The sequence below is a fragment of the Protopterus annectens genome, chromosome 10.part0, assembly GCF_019279795.1.
Source record: "Protopterus annectens isolate FY-2018-M chromosome 10.part0, PAN1.0, whole genome shotgun sequence".
Lineage (NCBI taxonomy): Eukaryota > Metazoa > Chordata > Ceratodontiformes > Protopteridae > Protopterus > Protopterus annectens.
Window position 1 is genome coordinate 1,267,269,788 of NC_056744.1, and position 21,822 is coordinate 1,267,291,609.

The window sequence follows — 21,822 nt, forward strand, 5'->3', positions numbered from 1 at the left end:
TTCCCTATCCTTGAATGTTGGCCATGTCCATGGCATGTGCATGCCTGATATGGATGCATATGGAGGTCATCAAAATGCAGACAGTGAACTGGTAAAAGTAGGGATAAGTTCATAGGTTCATAGGTTCATACTAGGCTATCTGCCCTAGGGCATTTATAAGCCCAGAGTTTAAGTTTGAAGGGTACTATTCCCATTATTTTGCCGTGCCTCTGTCCAGCAGTGACACTGAGGTGATCCATCTCCCATCCATTGGTCAAGATTTCTCTTGAACAGAGCCAGCGAGGTGCTCTGCCTCACATGTACCAGGATTTTGTTCCACAGCATAGGGAGTCTCTGGGTGATGAATCTGTCCCTCCAGCACGTCCTATTTATAACTGTGTTAAGGTTTAAGTCTCTTCCTCTTGTAGTTCTGATGGATTTAGATTTTTTGAGGTGGAGCATGTCCATTAATTCCGGGTTGGATATGGCCTTGTATATCAGGCACAGGTCACCTCTGAGACTGAATAGGGCTGGAGTCCCCTCAGTCAGGCAGCATACGACCTACTTTTGAGACCCTTTATCTTCTTGGTGAGGAACTTGGGCCTTTCCAATTGCTGCAGGTGTCGGGCAAGATACATCATTGTACTCAATCATTGGTCTGATGAGTGATGAGTATAGGGGAACAATGACCTCCCTTGATCTAGATGTGAATCCCTTCATGATCAGGTGGGCAATGTAGAAGGTCTTCCTAACTACTTTGGTCAACCTGGGTCCCCAGATCCCTGATAACCTCTTCTGTGCTTAGTGGATTGCCTGCTATATGGTAGCTAGGGGTAACCTTGTTTTTCCCGAAGGGTATGACTATGCATTTTCCATGGCTCTGGCACCAGTTATCCGTTTCTATGAGACCCTCTGAAGGATATCTGTGTCTGATGTGTTTTCAACTATGGCGCCCAGTTTGTAGTCATCTGCAAACTTTGTCAGCCATAATCCTCCTGTGTTTGCCTGCACTTCTGAAAAGTAGATGCCGAACAAGAGGGGCCCAGGACTGAGGACACCACGTCTGACATGGCGCCAGCCACTCTGACCCTGTGGGTTCTGTCACTTAGCCAGTTTGCAACCCATCTTGATGGGTTTACATTTAGGCTGGTGAGTTTTCAATGATACGCTTTGCAAGGTCAAGGTAGGCTGTGTGGACTGCCTTGCCCTCATCAATGGCCTTGGTGACTGTTTCAAAAAATTCAACCAAGTTTAAAAGGCATGATCTGCTCTTGACAAAGCCAAACTGGGTTGGATCCAATGTCTGTAAGTCCCCTATGTCTTTATTTATGAGTTCCATTATGATCCTCTCCATAGCTTTGCAGACCAGGCTTGTTAAGCTGATGGGGTGGTAATTTCGTTGCGTGCGCCACTCCTTGGAGTGCGTATCCTGAGGTGAGGCTAAGATTAAACAGCTGGGGACACCATCTGGTCCCATAGATGCTGTGTTTTTGCCTTGGAGAGAGCAGTTTTCACCTGAGCATTTGAGATGTGTGGGAGGCTACAATCCGCTGGGATAGATATCTCCTTTGGGGGGGGGAGAAATTTGCACTGAACCTGTCAGCCAGTATGTTGGCAATGTCTGTTGGTTCAGTGATTTTTACATCATTTTGAGCTAATTCTGAGCATATCTGGGAGTTTCGGCCTTATGATTGTCTTTTGAGGTCTAGCGACTTTTCTCTCAAAATTTGCCTTGGATGATTTTATGAGCGATCATAGTTTTTACTTATAATGATCAAGGGTGTCTTCCCTTTAAGGATTTTGCTCTATCTTGTAGTAGCTTTCTCCTTTTATTGTAGAGCTTGTTTATGGCTGGGGTCCACCAGACTGGGCGCTGCCCTATGGTGCAAAGAGTCTTTGTTTTGTTTGGGATTGCCTGATCCATGCAGTCCTGGAGGTGCTGGTAGAAGGCATTTGTAAGTGATTTACACCTCCAGTGCTGAACATTGTGTCCCCATGTTCGTGATGATGAGATCTAGTATGTTTTGTTCCATGGCATTAGAGTTTATGAACTCTAGGAACCTTTGTCCAGTGTTTTCAGGAAAGCTGTGTGAGGTTCCTGAGTTTGAGAGGGTGGCCTGTAACATGCTACAAATTGCAGAGCAGTCTTGCCTACGGTTAATTGCTCCTGGATGGTCTCCGATGCTTCGTGCGTTGCCACCAACCTGGAGGTGTGGGTATCCTTGATGAATATGGATACCGAGGTAAAACCTGATAGTGCCGGGGTGCTCTCAGGAGCCTTGAACCAGGTTTCTGTCACAGCACAGACATCGATGTTCTCCATACTGAGAAGGGCTTCGAGTGCGTGCATCTTGAGGTTGAGACTTCTGGCATTGAGCAGCATTACCCTTAGTTTATTTTCTTTTTTGTGTTCTTGGGTGGTAGGTTTAGAATTTGAGCCTTGCTAAAAACTATAAGGGGTGGCAAGAGCCTTTGCCAATATCCGGAAGCCCAGGGGTGACAGGTAATACGTAATGTGCTAGCAGGGGTGACAGGTAATAAGTAATTTGCTAGCACCGATATTAGGGGTAGTCACAATGCAGAGGTACCATGGGTGAGGTACCTTATCAACATTACCCCCAAAGCTCGCATTCAGTCAGTACTGCCACATTAGTGACTCAGGAACCTTCAGTCCAGTTACATCTGGCCACTGCAGTGGCCACCACAATGGCCTTTGTGGCTAACAATTATGGTAATATATCAAATTCAGCATGGAAAAAGTATATTTTAATTGTGATGGCCAATATAGTTAATTTATCACTCTGTAGAAGGTGTATTTTTGATTTGGTCTGGAAATATAGAAAAGTTGCATTAATTTATTTTTTGTACAATACCATTGGTTTTCTAGCTTCTAAAATGACATATTCTTTCACTAATATTAAATGAAAATGGCAATTTCTAAGAGCTAGTCACTTAAATACAAATTATGAAGAATGTGCGCATACAATTGACAAGATAATAAATAATTTTATTCATAAAGCCCCCATGACTGTTCTACTATTGTGTATCTGTGCTTACTCAAATATATGCTGTATCAATCTATATTTCCATTGATAATGATATACATACTGACTTTGGCTTTAGATGTGTAGGTGTACTTGCATATATGCAGCATGCAGGAAGTGGGGATATAGATGACATGTGTGGCATATATGGGAATCAAGGGCCCTGCCAGGATGCTGTGCAGACATTGGTTATGAGCCCATGTATGCCACATACTACATGAAAGTTAGAATGATAGACCTTCCTGTTGATGTTATACTGCCTGCAGACACTAGGGGGGGGCACATATATGCAATGTATGACACCTAGCCAATTGGACAGGTGGGTAATGTCTGGGGCTAGTAGAAAATTGCTGCAATACTATTAAGAAGTATAGTAATATTTTCTGAAAATTGCAGGCTTCAGTACATGAACCCACTGCTCTCTAGCAGTCTGTTATATTATATACTACATATTGTATTATTCATGTAGGTTACTAGACAGATGTGCTGCCATGTGTTGGTATTTTCAGCCTGAGTTTTCCTTAAGTGTAGTGCTGAATGAGCTTTACTCAGTATTTTTTCAAGACCCCTACATATCACAAGCGTTGCAGGTTGACATCCTTATGGATCCAACTCCTTTAACAGGTTATGGTGGGAAACCTAATTACCTGTTTTGCAGAAAAAAGTATTTGTGAAATAATTAATGAACTCTTCCCAGAAAACATTTTGCAGTAAAAATTCAATTAAAAAAAACATTAAATGGCAAGTACATAAAATGACAAAAAAAAAAAAATATATAGATATATATATATATATATATATATATATATATATATATATATATGTATGAAAAAGGCACAACCTTCATGAAAACCTAGAAATGGTGTTAATGTGTACATATTTATATTTTATAATAATGCAGTCAGGTCACTTAAGCTTGCATGGAATCACTGAATTAAACTCTCTTGAACATATTCAACATTTTAAACAGCCATGTCCTTTAACAGTTCATGTTAAACAGTCAGCAGAGAATCACAATCATACAAAACAAAACATTGTAGTCCGTGTGTCACTCATGTATGGGGACATTATTCATTTTCACCTCTTTCCACATTTATTGTTGAATTTGCTTTATGACTGAAAAGTTTTCTGACTGCCTTTTTAAATCTGTTTTCATATAATCAAGTTCTAACACATTTATTTATTTATTTAATTAATTTATTTATTTAAATTTGTTGACCGAGAGTGTCCAACTGGATGTAGGTCCATTTTCAGCGGAAGCCCGGGGAGAAAAGCTCCACAGTTAAAATAAACAGACAGTATATACATTGGATTACATAGTGAATAACAATTTACATAGCAATTACTTACAACATATTTACAGATGAAGAACATAGTACATCAGTAGACAACTAGAATCTTTATCTGTGACGTGCATACCAGACATTAATAAATGTTACAAGAAGAAGAAGTTTGTGCTGTATAATAAGTACTGGCTTATGAGCATCTGAGCTTGCTATAATCAAGGTAGTTAGTGGAGTGGAAAGAAAGGTAGTGGTTGGATGGGGTGGATGATATTAGATTGGGAGTTGCAAGGGCATAGCCAGCATGTTTTTAGTTGCGCTTTTAGTAAAGTTTTGAAGTGGGTGCATGATGGTATGGAGGTAATTGTGGGTGGGAGTGAGTTCCATAATTTGGCTATGGCACAAGAGAATAGTGCTTCACCAGCAGAGTTATTGGCTTTAGTGATCTGCAAGTGATTTTTGCTGCTGGATCTTAGTGGTCTGGTGGTGCGATAGCATTGGAGTAGATTCTGGAGGGATGGGACATTTGGTGGATGGTTTACTAGTTTGTGGGCGAGTGAGAGTTGATACCACTGAAGGAGGTGAGGGAGTTCAAGCCAGCCCAGTTCAGCAAGTGAGAGACAGTGGTGACTACGGTAGGATGCCCTGTGGCGAATTTGGCGATTTTGTTGTAGCAAGTCTCTAGCTTGTTTAGATCACATTGCCTTAGGTTGGTATATATTGGAGAGGCATAAAGTAGGGTGGAGATAAGGTGGGAATTTGCTATTGAAATCTTTGCTGCTTTGGTGAGAAATTGCTTATTTCTGTATAACACTCCTAGTTTTTTGTGGACTTTTTTTATAGTCATGGATATGTGAATGTCAAATTTTAGTTTATTGTCTATTTCCACTCCTAGCAATTTGGTGTGTTCAGTTGGGTATATAGTGGTGTTGTCTTTTGCCGTGATGTTAAAGTGAGAGTTGTTCTGAGTATGTTTGGTGGGTTGGAAGATGAGTAGTTTAGTTTTGTTTGGGTTGAGTATTAATCAGGCATCGGATAACCATGTTTCAACAGAGGAAAAGGATTCCTGTGTGACTTTTTGCAGTTTTGGTAGGGACTGGGCTGAGCAGATGATGGTCGAGTCATCTGCGTATTGTATGAGTGTGCCATGTTTGGTGGCAGAGGCTAGATTATTGGTGTAAACAGAGAAGAGTAGGGGTCCAAGGATGGATCCTTGGGGAACCCCTATGGAGACAGGTAGTTGGGGAGATATGTCATTCTGCCATACAACGGATTGTTGGCGGTCAGACAGGTAACTCTGAAACCAGTTGGTGACCGATTGTGAGAAGGATAGGTTATTGAGGACAGAGATAAGTTGTTTGTGTGGGACCATGTCAAATGCTTTAGGTAGGTCTAGGAAAGTATCCGAGGAGAGATAGCCATTGTTTTTATGCTGAAGGATAGTGTTAGTAAAGGAGAGTAAGGCAGTGGTGGTGCTATGGTTTGGTCGGAAACCATGCTGAGTACTGGAAAGGAGGTTGTTAGTAAGGAGGTAGTCTGAGACCTGAGAGTGTATGCATCTCTCTAGTATTTTGGAGAGTGGAGAGAGAATAGCTATGGGGCGGAAATTGGTTAGTTCTGTGAAGGGTCCGCCTTTGTGGAGGGGAATTATATGTGATACTTTCCACAGAGTGGGAACATAACTTTCTGACAGAGATCGGTTAATCAAGATGGATACTGGGTAGGCCAGAGCATCAGCTGCGATTTGTAGGTATTCACTTGGGAGGCTGTCTGCTGTTAATTTGCTAATTTAAACACATAGCCTGAATGATGACTTCAGGCATAAAATAAATGACTTGAAGAATGCTCTGGCTTTCCTTGGTACACACTGTAACATTTTGTTAAACTCTTGCCATCATTTGTTACAATTTATTGAATATATAGATAGTTTCATTTTTTTTTTGGTCTAAATATAATATCATGAATTCTTTAAAAATTGTGGATTTTGTGTGAATATCAAGATGAAAATTGTAGAAAATGCAGAAAAGAAACTGCAAGTGAAATTTTCCTGCAGTCCTGGCAATGTCATAGAAGCCATGCATGTTGGTGGCCTTCTCCCCTGCTACATTATAGAAAAAGACATCCTCATCCACATATGGCAACAATTTATTGAGTAATTTCTGAGTATTATACAAGGTGATGCCTACAATATACTCACTGTGTACCCTGTCTACCTTGGAAAGGTTCTGCTTGGTAGATTGGTAAGTACTACACATGTCTTGGTATCCACAGGTATGGGAAGTGCACACCTTCCTCCTGTTCTAGTTTGCAAGCCTCACAGGTCAGCAAATGCCCCTATAATATCTCAGTCCAATGTCCCAGAAGCTGCTGGTCCATCAGTTGTTGAGATGCTATGCTGTATTGGAATTCTTAGTGGTCATGCAATTCAACTCACTTGAACCAGATGTTCCCTAGCTGTGCCTACATTCATCAGCAGTGAAAGTCACTGCTGCTTGTATCACTCAGCTAGCTGCAGCTCTGTATGTTTTGCTGTACTCTTTGCCTTTATACTCAGCACAAGTGCTTCTGCAGTTGTATGTCTGATGACTAAGTGTACTGCCTGCTTTCAACTGCCCTTATCTGCATCTCATTAAGTATTGACTGGATTGCACTTCTTTATTTGCATAGCATTATATGCTCATTTACAGTCTGTATCCTCTGCACCAGCTCTACCTAGTTGCAGGATTGTGCTTTTTGACACAATCTCACACTATTTTATGCAGCCTGGCAGTGGGATCATACAATTCACCACAGCAGTAATAGTTACGTAGTTTATACAATTCTCATATCCACTTGATGAAATACAGTAGACGACTGCTTCTAGGTCACAATAGAGAGGAGTGAGAATTAGAAGCCACCATGATGAGAGTGAACCTGCTTTGCAGGAGCATTTTTCAGATGTCATGCAACTACTGACAGTGATATACAGACAGAATCTTTAATACTTGCTTTCTGTTCCTCACTTTGAATATATCACTCATTTGGATTATTTATCAAGCATCATACAACTCTAGCTATGTATCTATGTGAAGTCTTACTGTTCATTTATAAGTCTGTCATATTTATATAACTGCATCTTATTGTTTTTCCTTTTCTACTGTGCATATCTTGATGTATAACTATTGTATCATGATTGTATGTGTGCAGCTATTCTCCATGGGCTACAAGAAAAAAACGGCCACTGCCCAGTAGAACTGTCCTACTAAATAAGAGCAAATAAAATAAAATATTGCTTACACCATTATTATTTTTAAATTAATAATAATAATAATAATAATAATAATAATAATAATAATAATAATATTGTCATGTAAATGTCCCAACATATCCTTGTTCAGCTGGGTTATCTGTATACAAAATATAAGGGCTGAAATCTACCATGGCGATGCTAGCCTATGCTTCTTAAGATCCTCACAGATGAATAGCCTATCAAGTGCCTGTAAATCTATGAACCTTTAACATAAAATAAATGAGAAATCAAATCCATCAGTGTGTTTATATACAGTACAAGATATAACAACTCCTGTTTTATATGAGACTGCCTTTTTTGAAAGTACAGAATAATACTTCAAATATAGTGTTGAGAATAGCTCCCCACAGTAACATGTTTACAATACTTATACATCAAGCTATACACAGTAGAAAGGGCATAAACACAGCTGGCATAATTGCTAAAGTCTTCACCTCCCATGCACAAGGTACAAGTTTTGATCCTGACCTTCAGGCAGTGCCTGTTTGGAGTTTTCATGTTCTCCCTGTATCTCTGTGGGGTTCCTCCCACCTCCCAAAAACATGCTAGGTGTTTCTACCTAAATCTCATCCAAAAATTGAGTTATGGGCAGCAGCACAGATTCTAGGTGATACCTATCAACGAAAGAGTTGTATAAACTAACAGGGAATAAACTGTAGTGTGCAGTATCTGAAGATGAGAGAAGGTAGATCACAGACTGCACCCTATGTCAGGCCTAGCAGCTCAACAATGTAAAAATTGGCTGTGTTGACAAATGTTGCAAACAGTGAGCATAAGTTGTTGAGGAACAGGCCAACTCTGACCTAGGTCAGGGACCCATGCTAATGGTAGGTGAGATCTATGTGTCCTTATTAGCCATTGTGTGCCTGCCATTTTGGCCAGCAGCCCTGGGTGAATAAGGCATTACCTGGCTGGTATCCCATTGCCTAGCTTGGGTTACCTGTTATAGATATTTTGAACAAAAAGCTGGATGTAAAATCAATCAACCTGGAAAACATGAACTACAGATTGCTACACTCAATACAGGTTCACTGACAGTATACAGCTTGGAAGTTGATGTCAGGATGGTAAGGGAAGAGGCTGGACATCCACTGTATCAAGGAGACAAATAAGAAGAGGCAGCAAAGCCACTTGGCTTGAGATCATGAGTCTACTACTCAGAAAAAGCACTTTCTAAAAATGCTGTAGGAATTGAGATCAGGGAGAAGCTTCACAGGACAGTGAAGATAGCGTGGGTTGTCATTAGACTTAGTCACACACTCATGGCATTCAGAATATAGGGTATGTCTAGCACACTGTTCAAAATCTTAGCATATGCCCCACAGCAGGTTTGTAGTGAGGAAATTAGTCCATTCAGGGTGCAGTTGCAGGATGTACTTGACAAAGAAGGACAACATGAGATGGTGTTGATAATGGTGTACCTGAATGCACATATTCGGATAGACAGAACAGAACAGAATAGGATAACTGCCTGTGTCCACATGGGTGGCAACAGACACAAAGGAGAGGCTATTATAGACTTCTGTAAGGCAAATAATTTGATGGGGACCAACACATTGTTCAGCAAGAGAGACAGTCACAAGATCGCATACAAGAGTGGCCAACATGCAACTTGGGTAGACTTCCTCCTCATAAGGAATGGTCGCTGGGGTAAAATCAGCAATTGTAAAGTCATCCTCATTGAAACAGTTGGCCTACAGCATAAAACACCAGTTTCTTCAATCAACTACAAGACAGAGAAGGCTTTAAGGTCAACAGAGACTAGGCTGAAGACCTGGAAGTTGATCCAACAGAACGCATATGAGTTCAAGGAATTACTAGAGAAGGAAGAAGAGGAAATACATGCAGTTGAAGAAGAAGTAGAAGAAGAAGAATGGCAGCACCTCCAAACAGCATGTGAGAGGACTATAGAGCAGATAGGTATCTTGAGTCCTATATTTAAATAAGGTACATATAGAAAGCTGGTGCTGGAATGCAGAAGTCCAGGAAATCATCAAAAGAATGAAGGAGTGCAGGAAGATGTAACAGACAGAAAGATCTCATTAGGCTAAGACAGAATACTGGTTTGCTAGCAAAGACGCTAAGATAGCAGTTGCAATAGCAAAGAACAAGGCATCAGAGGCACTCTACCTGCTTATAAATAGTGGCTCAGTGGATGGCACAAAGAAACTCCATTAGGATGCAAGGCAAAGTCTGAGAGATAAACATAGTTATCAGACACCATTCATAAGAGATTTTATTTTATTTATTTTTATTTTATTTTACATTTGCTGGCCGGGCTAGTCTAACTGGATACATGTCCATTTTCAGTAGAGGCCCAGGGAGATAAGCTCCATGAGACCAAAAACAAAACATCTCATATACAAACAAAAATCACATAAACAACTATTCATATGTACAATGTATGTTGTAGGTATAGTACAGATATTATCAAAGAGGGTAGACATTCAAACATAGTACAAAGAAATGCAGGTACAATACAAAAAATGCAGGATAATACATAATATAGAAAAAAAAGACAGGTTATAATATAATTATGTTAATAAAAAAAAGTTGTCACAAACATAAGTTTCAGAAGATGGAAGTAATTGTATATAGTAGGACAAGGGTGTGTTGTATTAAGGAAAATAGGACTTGATTAATGGCAAAAAGAGGATAGGCAGAAGCAAGATTAGACAAACAAGTTGCTTAGTCAGGCTTCGTACAGGGGCACAGCCAGTGTGTTTTGAGGAAGAGTTTTAGTTTGCTTTTGAAAAGTGATATAGAGGGAAGTGAGGAGAGTTCACTGGGAAGTAGGTTCCAGAATTTTCCAACAGTATTAGAGAAGAGAGAGTCCCCAGCTCTGTTGTTTGATTTTGAAATATCTACAAGAAGTTTATGTGATGATCGTAGGGTCTTCAAACTGGTATAGGGGATGATGAAGGTAGATAGTACAGGAGTATTGGTAGGCTGGTAAAGGGTCTTATGGGCAATGGTCAGTTAGTGGAATTTAAGCTGATTTTGCAGTTCAAGCCATCCCAGCTGCTTTAGATTATAACAATGGTGGGTTCTGAAAGGGTTTCCTGTAGCAAATCTGGCTATGTTATTGTAGCAATGTTCCATTTTATTGAGGTTGTTTTTAGATAGATTTGTATATATGGGTGAGGCATAGAGGAGAATAGAGATTAGATGAGTGTGAGCAATAGTTATTCTAGCTGAAGGAGAAAGGAAGGGTTTGATCCTGTAGAGAGAGCCCAGTTTTCTGTTAACAGTTTTTAGAGTATTATTGATATGGATGTCGAAATTGAGGTTGTCTATGGTGATACCTAGTAATTTGGTTATAGGTTCTGTTGCTACGAGAGTACTGTTATTGGATGTAACAGTGAAATCTATTGGGCAGGACTTACGAGTAGGAGTAAAAAGGAGGAGTTTAGTTTTTTGGGGGTTAAGGAGGAGACAGCGCTGAGTAAACCATTGTTCAACTGTATTAAACACTTTTTGGGTAAGGAAGTGAAGTTTAGATTTGGTTGTGGATGAGCATATAAGAGGGGAATCGTCTGCGTATTGGATGCATGTAGCTTGGGGGATTGCTAGGTGAAGGTCATTGATAAATATAAAGAAGAGTAAGGGTCCTAATATGGATCCTTGAGGGACACCAAGGTTAACAGGCAGGTGAGTAGATAGATCATTGTGCCAAAGCACAGCTTGTTGTCTGTTATCTAAGTAGGACTTGCACCATTTTATAGCAAGCTCATCTAGTGACAGGGTTTTTAAGGATATTTAAAAGTATCTGGTGATTTACCATATCGAATGCCTTGGACAGATCAATAAACAATGCAGAGGAAAGCATATTGTGGTTGCGGTTTTTGTTGATACAGTCAGTAAAAGAGAGGAGGGCAGTAGTAGTGCTGTGGAAGGTCTGAAACCATGTTGACAGTTAGATAGTAAATTATTTTGGATTAGGTGGTCTAGCATTTGCCTGTGGATACATTTTCCATGATCTTTGCCAAAGGAGAAAGCAAGGCTATGGGACAGTAGTTGGAGAATTCAGTAGAGCTTCAGCCTTTATGTAAGGGGATAATATGGGAGACTTTCCAGATACTAGGGATGTGTTCTTCACTGATGGTTCTATTGATCAAGATGGAAATGGGATAGGTGATGGATTTGGCTGCTTTTTATAGATATTCAGCAGGTAGTTGGTCGGCTGAAGGAGAGGATGATTTCAGTTTTTGGATAAGGGTAAGAATATATGTTGTTGGAACTGGTTGGAAGCGAAATGGAGTGGGTTGGGTAGAGTTAGAGTTAGCTATAGGAAAGCCATGAGGTGATAACTGACTGGCAACTGTTTGAATGGCTTCAGTGAAAAAGGTATTAAAGGCATTGGCAGTTTGCTTGGGATTTTCCTGGTCTGTGCCTTGTGGGTTTGGTGTGATAGATTGACATGGGTGTAGTAGTTGGTTAATACTCACCCAGAACGTTTGTGGTTTATTATGGTAAGTCTGCTGGAATTGTAGGTAGTAGTTTCTTTTGTCAGAGAGTATAGCTTTTTTAGTGTCATTTCTCAGCTTTCTGAAATTGTGTTAGTCTTCTAGGTTTTGAGTCATTCGCCATTTATTCCATTGTTTATTTCTGAGATGGATTTTTTTTGCTTGGTTTCTTTTGAAAGTCATGGGGCAGATTTAGTTCTGATTCTGATAGAGCGGGTTGGAGCATGGTGGTCAAGTACAGCTAGGAAGTTAGCATTAAAGTATTTAACAGCTTCCTCCAATGGGAGGTGTTTTAAGGGAGACCAGTTACATGCTTTGGGTTCACTTTGGAAGAGATTGAGGTTAAAGTTTTTTCTTGGTTCTAGTTGTCCTATAAATGGTTGGAATGGGAAGATTGGTCTTATGCCTGATGATGTAGGTGGAGTGGTCACCTACATCATCAGGGAGGGTTCCAGCTTCATAAGTGTAGGGAAGATTATTTATGAGAATCCAGTCTAAGGTACTTTCTTTCTTATTAGGCTTGTTTATACTGGTAGGGGAGGTAATGGTTTGAGAAAAATTAAATAGGTTAATATGGGTGACTACTGCTGCAACACTTCCAATCAATGTTAAAATCCCCTAGGATTATGGTTTCTTGGGGAAAGTTTTGAGATAACCAGCAAAGGATATCTTCTGTGGTGGCACTGTTATTGCCAGGAGGTAGATAGATACAGATAATATAAATGGATTTGGCAGTGTTGATTTGAAGTTTGGAAATAAGAATTTCAGTGTTAGAGTCTTGAGGTGGTTTATAGACATAAGTAGTAATTTGTAGGCCTGATTTAAATAAGATAGCAATCCCACCACCCTTCTTAGCTACACGGTCAAGTCGTAATATATTATAGCCGTGTGGGATGACTTCATTGTCTTTAGTAACAGGTTTTAACCAGGTTTCCGTTAAGCATAGAATGTCAAAGGAGTAGACTTCCAGGAGAGAATGGAGTCGTGCAAGTTTATTAGTACTATGTACATTTAGGTGAGCTATTAAGAGTGAGTTTGGTGGTTTGGTAAGGGGATGAAAAGGAGAGGGATTGGGGTTGAGGAGTTGAGTGGCAGTAGTAGTTGTTGGGCCTGGGTTTGGATGAATGTCTCCATCTTTTAAAGAGAGGAGTTGTATTTGAAATCTAGGATTTGGGGATTTGCAGTATAGGTTTAGAGATTGCCTAGGATTGAGAGAGTTATGTCTAATGTGGGCTATTCTATGATATTTAGGCAGTAGATAGTTGGATGTAGATGTTATATTAACATGCTTAGTGTGTATAGGTAGAGAAGGAGAGGTGGTTATCTTATTGGGGTATTGAAGGTGTGGATATAAGGGGTGTTCATAGGAGGTAAGCAGGTAGGCTTAAGTTAAATGAGGTAGAAGTATGAGTACGAGTAACAGCTGTAAGTGGGCTGAGGTAGGTAGTTTGTACATTTGGATGGGTTAGTTGTTAGGTCTTTGTTATATGTATGGAAGTATAGTAGATGTAGATAGGGGGAGGTGGAGTGTGTGGTAGGAGCGGTAGGGAGTGGTAGGTGAAAGGAGGGAATAGGTGATTGCTGGCAAATCTTAATGTTCTTAGTGATTGGTGGGAAGGGGGGAAGGGCTGTGGTTAAGTAGTATAAGAGTAGGACCTCTGGGGGTGGGTGGAAATTAGGGATAGGGTAGGGGAGCGGAGTGAGCCTGCAGGGTGAATGGAGCAGGGCAAGAGCAAAAGAGGTGAGTACAGCAGAGAGTGTATCAGCCACTGCTGTTCAAACAAGCAAGGCAAGAAATTATTCAGTGTAAATAACAGACTTACTGTTAGTCTGGGCTTTTGGGATGATGGGACTGTGTATTTAAACAGGTTTAGGGATAGAGGGTATGAGTAGTTGACTAATCTACCTGTATTTAGTATGGGGAAAAAAATTAAAAACTTCAGGATAATAAATGTTGTCCGGCTATATAAAGTTATAATGATAGATGCTGCCACCTAGTGGTTGAAGTAGATAACCTGAGGGATTAGCAAGAGCAGCTTCTGTAATACTTATTAAGGTTAAGTCAGGACTGGAGGGGGGAGAGTGGCCAAGGGTCTGCAATAAGCTGCTTAACATGCTCACTCGGGAAGGCAGGCTAGTACATATAGGTAGTACAAAATAATATATTGTTCAGTTAATTAGCCTTAAGCTACATACATTGGTAAGGTTCTGAATTTGGGGATTCCTCTCTGTGGTAACTTTCTGTGAAGCCAGGCTAGCAGGTAAAGTTCAGAGAAGTCTCCTGGGTTACACAGGAGGAAAATCTGTTTACTTGGATGACAGGGAGGGACCACCAGAGGACAGTTATCTGTAAGAGAGAGAGAGAGACACACAAAGTGTTAGATAATCTAGCAGATGCAGGGAAGGGGTAGAGAGTTAAGGCAGAAATATTGCTTTATGCAGAGGAGGAAAGTGTTAGTAAGGTTGTACAGGAGGTAGAGATAGTCTAGGGATAGATGTAGAGAAATAGTATGAGAACAGGGAGAGTATATGTTGATTAGTAAAAAGTAGAGAGCAAGTCATTTAAATATCTTATTCAATGCAAGTAAGCAGTGTAAACATTCATATCAATAAAGCAATCATTGTATAGCATAATACAAGTTCCAACAACATGCTCACAAGTCTACAGGATATTAAAGGCAGATGGAAGGAGTACTTACATTAACTTCTGAATGAAGAAGAGCCCACAAAAGCTGTGCTGCCCCAGACATAACCTATGATGAAAAAAGAAAACAAGCCTACACTAGAAGAAGTAAGAACAGCAGCAAGGATAATGAAGTCAGGGAAGGCAGCCGACTCAGATGAGGTCATAGCAGTTATGATAAAGATGTTGTGTGAGATAGGGAAGGAATGTCTCAGGCTATGTACGAGGACCCAGTGATTCAAGTACAGACTTTGGTTTTATAGAGGGGTTCCCAGTTGTAGTGGGTGTGCATCACTGTTCAGCTATGAGCTTACTGCTGTTCATTCTAGCAATGGACTGCATTAGCAAATAGGTTGGAGGGGTCAGATCAATAAAGTTGTTATATACAGACAGTGTGACTTTATAGGCAGACTCTGAGCAAGAACTTCAGCAAAGGAAGAGGGAAAGAATGCATAACTGAAGGTGCATAGGATGAAATTGGATATCAATACAACAATTGTAATGGCAAATGGGGAAATCAGAATTAGCTGAAAGTTGATAGAAGGGAAAATAGTGGAACAAGTTAGCTTCATTTATGTTGGAGGGATGGCTGAGGAGAAGGGAAGTCTGGATGGGGAGAGCAAACCTAGATTCAGAGGCATTGCAGCCAATTGTCACAGAGTGGCAGGGGTAAGGTATGATGAAAGGATGACAAGGAAGCTGAAAAATAAGGGGGACAAAACAGGGGTGCAAGCAGTTTTATGAGGTGGTGCAGAAACCTGGGCAGTGACATCAGAGCAGTTGAGAAAGTTAGAGGTGATGGAGATGAAGTACTTGAAATGGGTGGTCAGCTGGACACTGTGGGACAGGATATTGAAGCAGGAGCCTAAGTACATGCAGCTGCAGAGAAGGTCAATGAGAGTAGATTACTGTGGTTCAGGCACATGTGCAGGAAAGCAGAAGACAATCTGGTGAAGATGATTTGAAACAGACAGAAAGGAGGCAAGAGAGTCAGCCAAAGAGATGGATGAATTATGTGAGAGAAGACCTGTGGCAGTCAGGCATGACTGTCGAAGAAGTGTGGAAAGTAGCACTAAATCAAGCGAGATGGTGACGGCTGACAAGACATTCAGACCCCGTGCAGAAAATGGGGAGAATGTGGGGTGATGTGGTGATGATCTTCAACAATTATTTGTTTACACACCACACCAAAGAAAATTCTTAACACAAGTAATAACACCACAAGGCTTTCTGTTTCAGCATACCTCAGTCTTCAGACAATATTTCCATCCTTTTTCTTTCTTATCACAGCCTATTTTCAGTACAAACAATGTAGATCCTACAAGGCATTACAGATGGTAAATGCTATACAGGATAATTAGTATGGGAGAAAGGATAGATCAGAACAGCTTGATTTTGACAAAAAGGTACATCTGACTGTAATGTATTCTAGTAAGATAGGATGATAACATTTGTTTTCGGCACGAGCATCAAAATAGTGTTTACAATAGTATGGGCTACAAACTAGAATGTTCTTTGCAGTGGGGAAGAGAAGAAAGAGAAATAAAAGTTGGGAGAAGTATAGAAAGAGTATGACCTGAGAGGAGTTTTAACTAATGTGTAATAAAATAATAAAATAGTCCCAACAGTATTGTTTAAGAGTGGACAAAGAATTGTATAAAATATAGGTATACAGATAAATAGTTGGATGGAAAGCTAGAAGTAGAGAGATGGTATGGGAAAGTGTAGAACCCTGCAAGACTCGTTGTAACAAACCCTGGTTAGGAAATAGATGTCTTAAGGCAGCTAAAAGAATGCAACCAGTAATTTTTGTATTTGAATAGTATACCTTACTAAGCATATGTATACTTAACTAGCTATTTTTTTTACCTAGACTATATGATTGTATTAGTGAAATGTATAATATGTATTTTTCATTTTGTGCATGTATCTGAGATTGAATCAGCATTGGTATCTGCACGTTGCATATGTATCATACTGTTATTTATAAATGTGGAGCTTTTATCCCTGGGCCTGCGCTGAAAAAGGGCATTTAGTCTAGTCGGATTTTTCCGGTAAACAAATGTAAAAAAAAAAAAAAAAAAGTTTATTAACTGCTTTTAAAAACAGAAATTAAATCTTCAAAATGGGCTTAACCACCCAGCTTACATTGACACTATTAATGCATGTACAGTGTAAAGCTTGAAAGCAGTGTCTGCAAAGATGTAATCTCTGCAGCGTCACATTCAATTTATTTGAGAAGAGCAATCCAGATCCAGGATAGGGAATTGGAGGTTGCTGCCTTCAGTGCAAGTGTTTAGGGATGTGACTGGCAGGATCTGACAGGGCAGAAGTAAATTGCCAGCATTCAGTTAGAAAGCTGCAAAGATACTAGTGCTTCAAAAATTATCAGTGCCAATATTGCATTCTCAGTGTATGTCACTAATTGTAGCAAATGATCAGTTTGCTACAGTTACCGGAGAAGAGAAGACTTTTAACTTTTGATCCCCAACTCTCAGAACACCTTCATTTGTTGGTGTTTCAACTTTGAGTTGATGGGGTGCCAGCTTGGGGAACTGCACAAGTCACCAGGTGAGCTAATTCCAGTGCTAGAAAAGAGCGAAGATCAGGTGCTGTTTATCCAAATCTGGCAGGGGCTGATGCACTTAATACACTTCATGTTAACATCCAAATCATAAGAAAGAAAGCAAGAAGGAAAGGAAAGAAAAGCACGGAAATACTGTTTGACGACTGATTTGTGCTGAAACAAATAGAATTGTAGGCCTTTGCCCTACTTATTTTTAGTCTTGGCTGTATTAACAAAGTCTTCTCAATATTTCTGTAACTTCTTTTCAGCTCTCATCTAGCCTTTCTGCTTCCTGAGACCAATCCTATCATGCTGTCCTATCTAGAATCCTGGACCTCTGTCCTGTTACACAAACCCCATATCTCTACCACCATATATTATATATTACTAGACCTACCAATCCTCCTGGTACATATCTCTTCATTAGTATTAACAAATATATCTTAATTTCACATTCTTCCATAACTCAAATTACATGATTCACTGCTAAACTTTTGTGTCTTAACAATATACAGCTATACTATTTAATTTCTAGTGAAATAATTACCTTATAGTCTTATAATGCATATAGAAAACACTATTTTTCTGCTATAAAAACACTGATCAGGGTAAACATTACTTTCTGCAGTTTTGTTATGCGATGACCTTATCTCTAAAATTGTAAATATATAAGTGCAATTATATATGTACTTGTCATGGAGATTTTTCTCCCTGGGCCTCCAGTGAGAATGGGTTTTGTCCAGTCAGACTCCCCCGTGTAAACAAAGACACATAAGTGACTATATATATATATATATATATATATATATATATATATATATATATATATATATATAAAGGGCAACAGCTTGACATGGATGATATAAAATGCCCAAGTTCAAGCAAAACTGTGAGAAGAAGAATAATGTGTCATTTGTTTTTCACTAGAAAGCAATACTTACAAGAGATGATCAATGCATATATGACTTATTTGAGGCGTAAAACCAACGTCTGTGAGTCTGATGATTTACATGAGTCAATGTCACAAAATCATGTGTGGTATAAGAGAAGACAGGAAGAGAAATAAGCTTCTGTCTGAGATGAATTTAATGTTTAGCAAACTTTTAATTTGTGCAGAGCAACATAGTTAACTAGTATTTAAATGGAAGTGCTTGCTGGGACACTCTTCTGAATTTTACCTCCAGAGTGACAGTCAAAGCAAAATCAACACACACACACACACACACACACACATACTGTATATATAACTAAATAAATAAATAGGGGAAAAGTCCAACAATTAAGGACACCTTTTAAAGACTGGAAATTGTAAATAATTTCTAGTTCAAGTATAGATGGAGCAGAAATCTGGAAACAAATTAAGGGCATCCTTTCAAAATCTTGACAGCTAGAGATTTGGATGTGTATGGATGTGGAAAGTCAGTGAGAACTGTATAGGTACATAAGTAATTACTATGCATTTGTTCCAAGAGACCACTGAAAAGCCTTGCCAATTTTCCCCAGAACACTGTCTAGGTTTCTTGTTCAGAGTCACAAAGTAGACAAATGAAGTTTGAGGGAATCAAAAGCTGGACCACAGAAATTAACAAGTAGTGTAATCTCTGTAAATAGTCTGTTTGTAATATGTAATGCTGGTATTATGTAATGCTGTATCTGCTTACCCTTGGAGCTTTTCTTTCCGGGCCTCCGCTGAAAATGGACATGCATCCAGTCGGACTATCCTGGTCAACAAATGTAAAATTAAATAAATAAATAAAATAACAGATGCCTAATTCAGTAGAAGCCACTTAATGCTAGATGCCATTATCATCATCATGGCAATAAAAGGCCAGCTGTTATAATGTGATCAAATAAATTGTTTTTACAAGATTGTAAGTCTAGAATGAAGGGTCAAAAACATGACAATATAAACAGTAATTTGGTCAATATCCATCTGACCAGTGTATCTCAAAGAATAATTTGGCAGTGTTGTAGACTGAGGTGTTGGGACTGTGTGTGAAATGTCAGCACTGAACACAGAAATAAATAAATAAAAATAAATAAAAAGTCCATTAAAAACACACAAATAATCATTTTAATGAAATAAAAATCTGCTAGTAATGGCTTTCGGCTCAGTCATTAACACAAGGCTCCTTCAGATGGAGAGTACTCAATTAAAAATCAGTATTTAAGACTTGCAAAAAGTTCACGACACAAAGCTTTAACCCTTTTCCCTTTAAATACTTAATAACATTTTCACTGTTATTTAAGCCAGGGAGGTAGCAAGCATTTGACTTCACTTGCCATGTATATTCCAATTACCCCAATTCTTCCTCAGCATTAAACAGCAATTCAGCATGGTTAATAGCATTTAACACCAAAAACTTAAAATCAGTTTTGCATGCTCCATTGTTATAATGTCTACTTAAAGCCTTTCTATTGTCATTAATAGAAACAGCATATTTGTGTTCATAAATCATTTTTTACAACTCATGGGATGTCCTATGTATATAAAATGCCAAACAAGAGACACAAAAAGCAAGATAAACTACAAATTTAGACTTACAAGAGTAAATGCTATTTATACTACCTTTACAATTATTTATAACACTATCTGAACCCTCAGTGTATAAAACGTTACACATATTGCAGTTAAAACACTTTGTCGCACCTTTTTTTTCCACTTTGAATCTTGGGTATATTTAGTTTGGCCTGAAAATAATTTTTGAAACTTTTTGCCCTTCTTTGTGTATATGTAGGACGTTCACCAATAACATTTAAAATTTCAACATTTCCACCAAAAATCTTCCAGTTGTTGTTAAGAATATTTTTATAGCACCTGAATCAACACTATTAACAATGGGCATCCTGACTTCCTTAGCTTGATTGTTTCTCGCTAAATTATTTTTAACTTCCTGATTTGTTCCCTTTCTATAAGAGCTAACTTGAGTAAAAGAATTTAACACCAAGTCTCTAGGATATTTTCTGTTCACCAATTTATCACAAAAAATTAGACCTTCATTTAAAAAATCTTCGTCTCACATAGTCAAATTAGTAATCCTTGAAAGCTGTCCCTTAACAATATTTTCTTTTGTCTTTTTGGGATGTATACTATTATAATGTAGATATGCACTGTGAAGATTTTATTATGTATTTAAAGTGAAAAGGGTTATAGCATTAAGCTTTGTGTCATGTGATCTTTTTGGAGATCTTAAATAGTGATTTTAATTGAGTACTTTCAGTCTGAAGAAGTCTTGTGTTAATGTTTGATATGAAAGCACTTGCTGGAAGATTTTTATTTTTATAGCATTAAGCTTTGTGTCATGTGATCTTTTTGGAGATCTTAAATAGTGATTTTTAATTGAGTACTTTCAGTCTGAAGAAGTCTTGTGTTAATGTTTGATATGAAAGCACTTGCTGGAAGATTTTTATTTCATTAAAGTGGTTGTTTGTGATGCGGGGAAGAGGTCGCAAAGCAGAGGGTTGTTTATGTTAAAATTAACTTAGTGAGGAACAAGAGCATTGCCAGGAGTCCTTAAAATGATCTTTTAGTTGATGTTTGAAAGTGGGCAGGTTGTTATTGATTCTTAGTGGTAGAAATAGTTTGGGAATGTGGATGAAATAAAGGCCTCCCCTGCTGAGTTATTAGCTTTGTGAGTGGATTGTTGAATGTAGGCTTCTGGGTTCGAAGGATACTTTTTAGGCTGGACAGTTTTAACGTTTATGTATAAGATCATGGGTGACAACTAGTTATCAGTAGCTGAGGTGAAGATGTAATTATATTTATTTATTTATTTATTTTTGAGGGTAGTGCATTGATAGACATTATAATGGAGGTTATATTCAAACCGGAAATTTTGTGGAATCATTGCTGCAGCTTGCAGATTTAGTTAGTATTAAGATTTACAAGTGCTGGGGAATCATAAACTAGTGCCGGTAGTAAAAGAACTGATACTGTACATTTTGTACTAAGTTTAGTGAGATACTGGTTTATTTGGTATCATGTTACAAGTTTTTGATGTATCCTTTCGATTACTTCATGTATATGTGATTAATTTTTAGGTTTTCATCTATAGTAACACCTAGAGGCTTGGTGTGTGAAATCCTTTGAATCAGTGTTTTGTTTGAGGAACTGACTTTGAAGTCCAGACTGCTGAGTGAGATTTAGGGATAGAGAAGCAGTTTGTCTTTTTTTAGAATTCAGCAGAAGGCGGGAGCTGTCTAGCCAAACTTCAGTGGAAGTGAAGCACACTTGCAACTGTCTGGAGTGTAGCCAGATCATCAGCTTCACAGAAAATAACTTCATCATCTGCTCTGAGGGGAGATTTCTTGCAGGATGTGTGGAGGTCATTAAGTAGCAAGAGTCATAAGATCCTTGAGCTACCCCAAAAGCAACTGGAAGAGAGGAAGATATTAAATAGAAGGGGTGCTAAAACAGATACTTGATGTACCCCAACAGTGATTAGAAGAAAGGAGGATATAGTGTGAGAAACCTATATAATGTAGTTTTGAGAGAGCAGTTTGTCATGTGAG

General features: G+C 38.9%; 1 protein-coding gene across 1 annotated transcript in view; it reads right to left on the bottom strand.

The window, feature by feature from the left end:
* ASTN1 (astrotactin 1) overlaps nucleotides 1-21,822 on the bottom strand; it is a 5,143,480-nt gene that overhangs the window by 3,607,674 nt on the left and 1,513,984 nt on the right. The window lies entirely within an intron of this gene.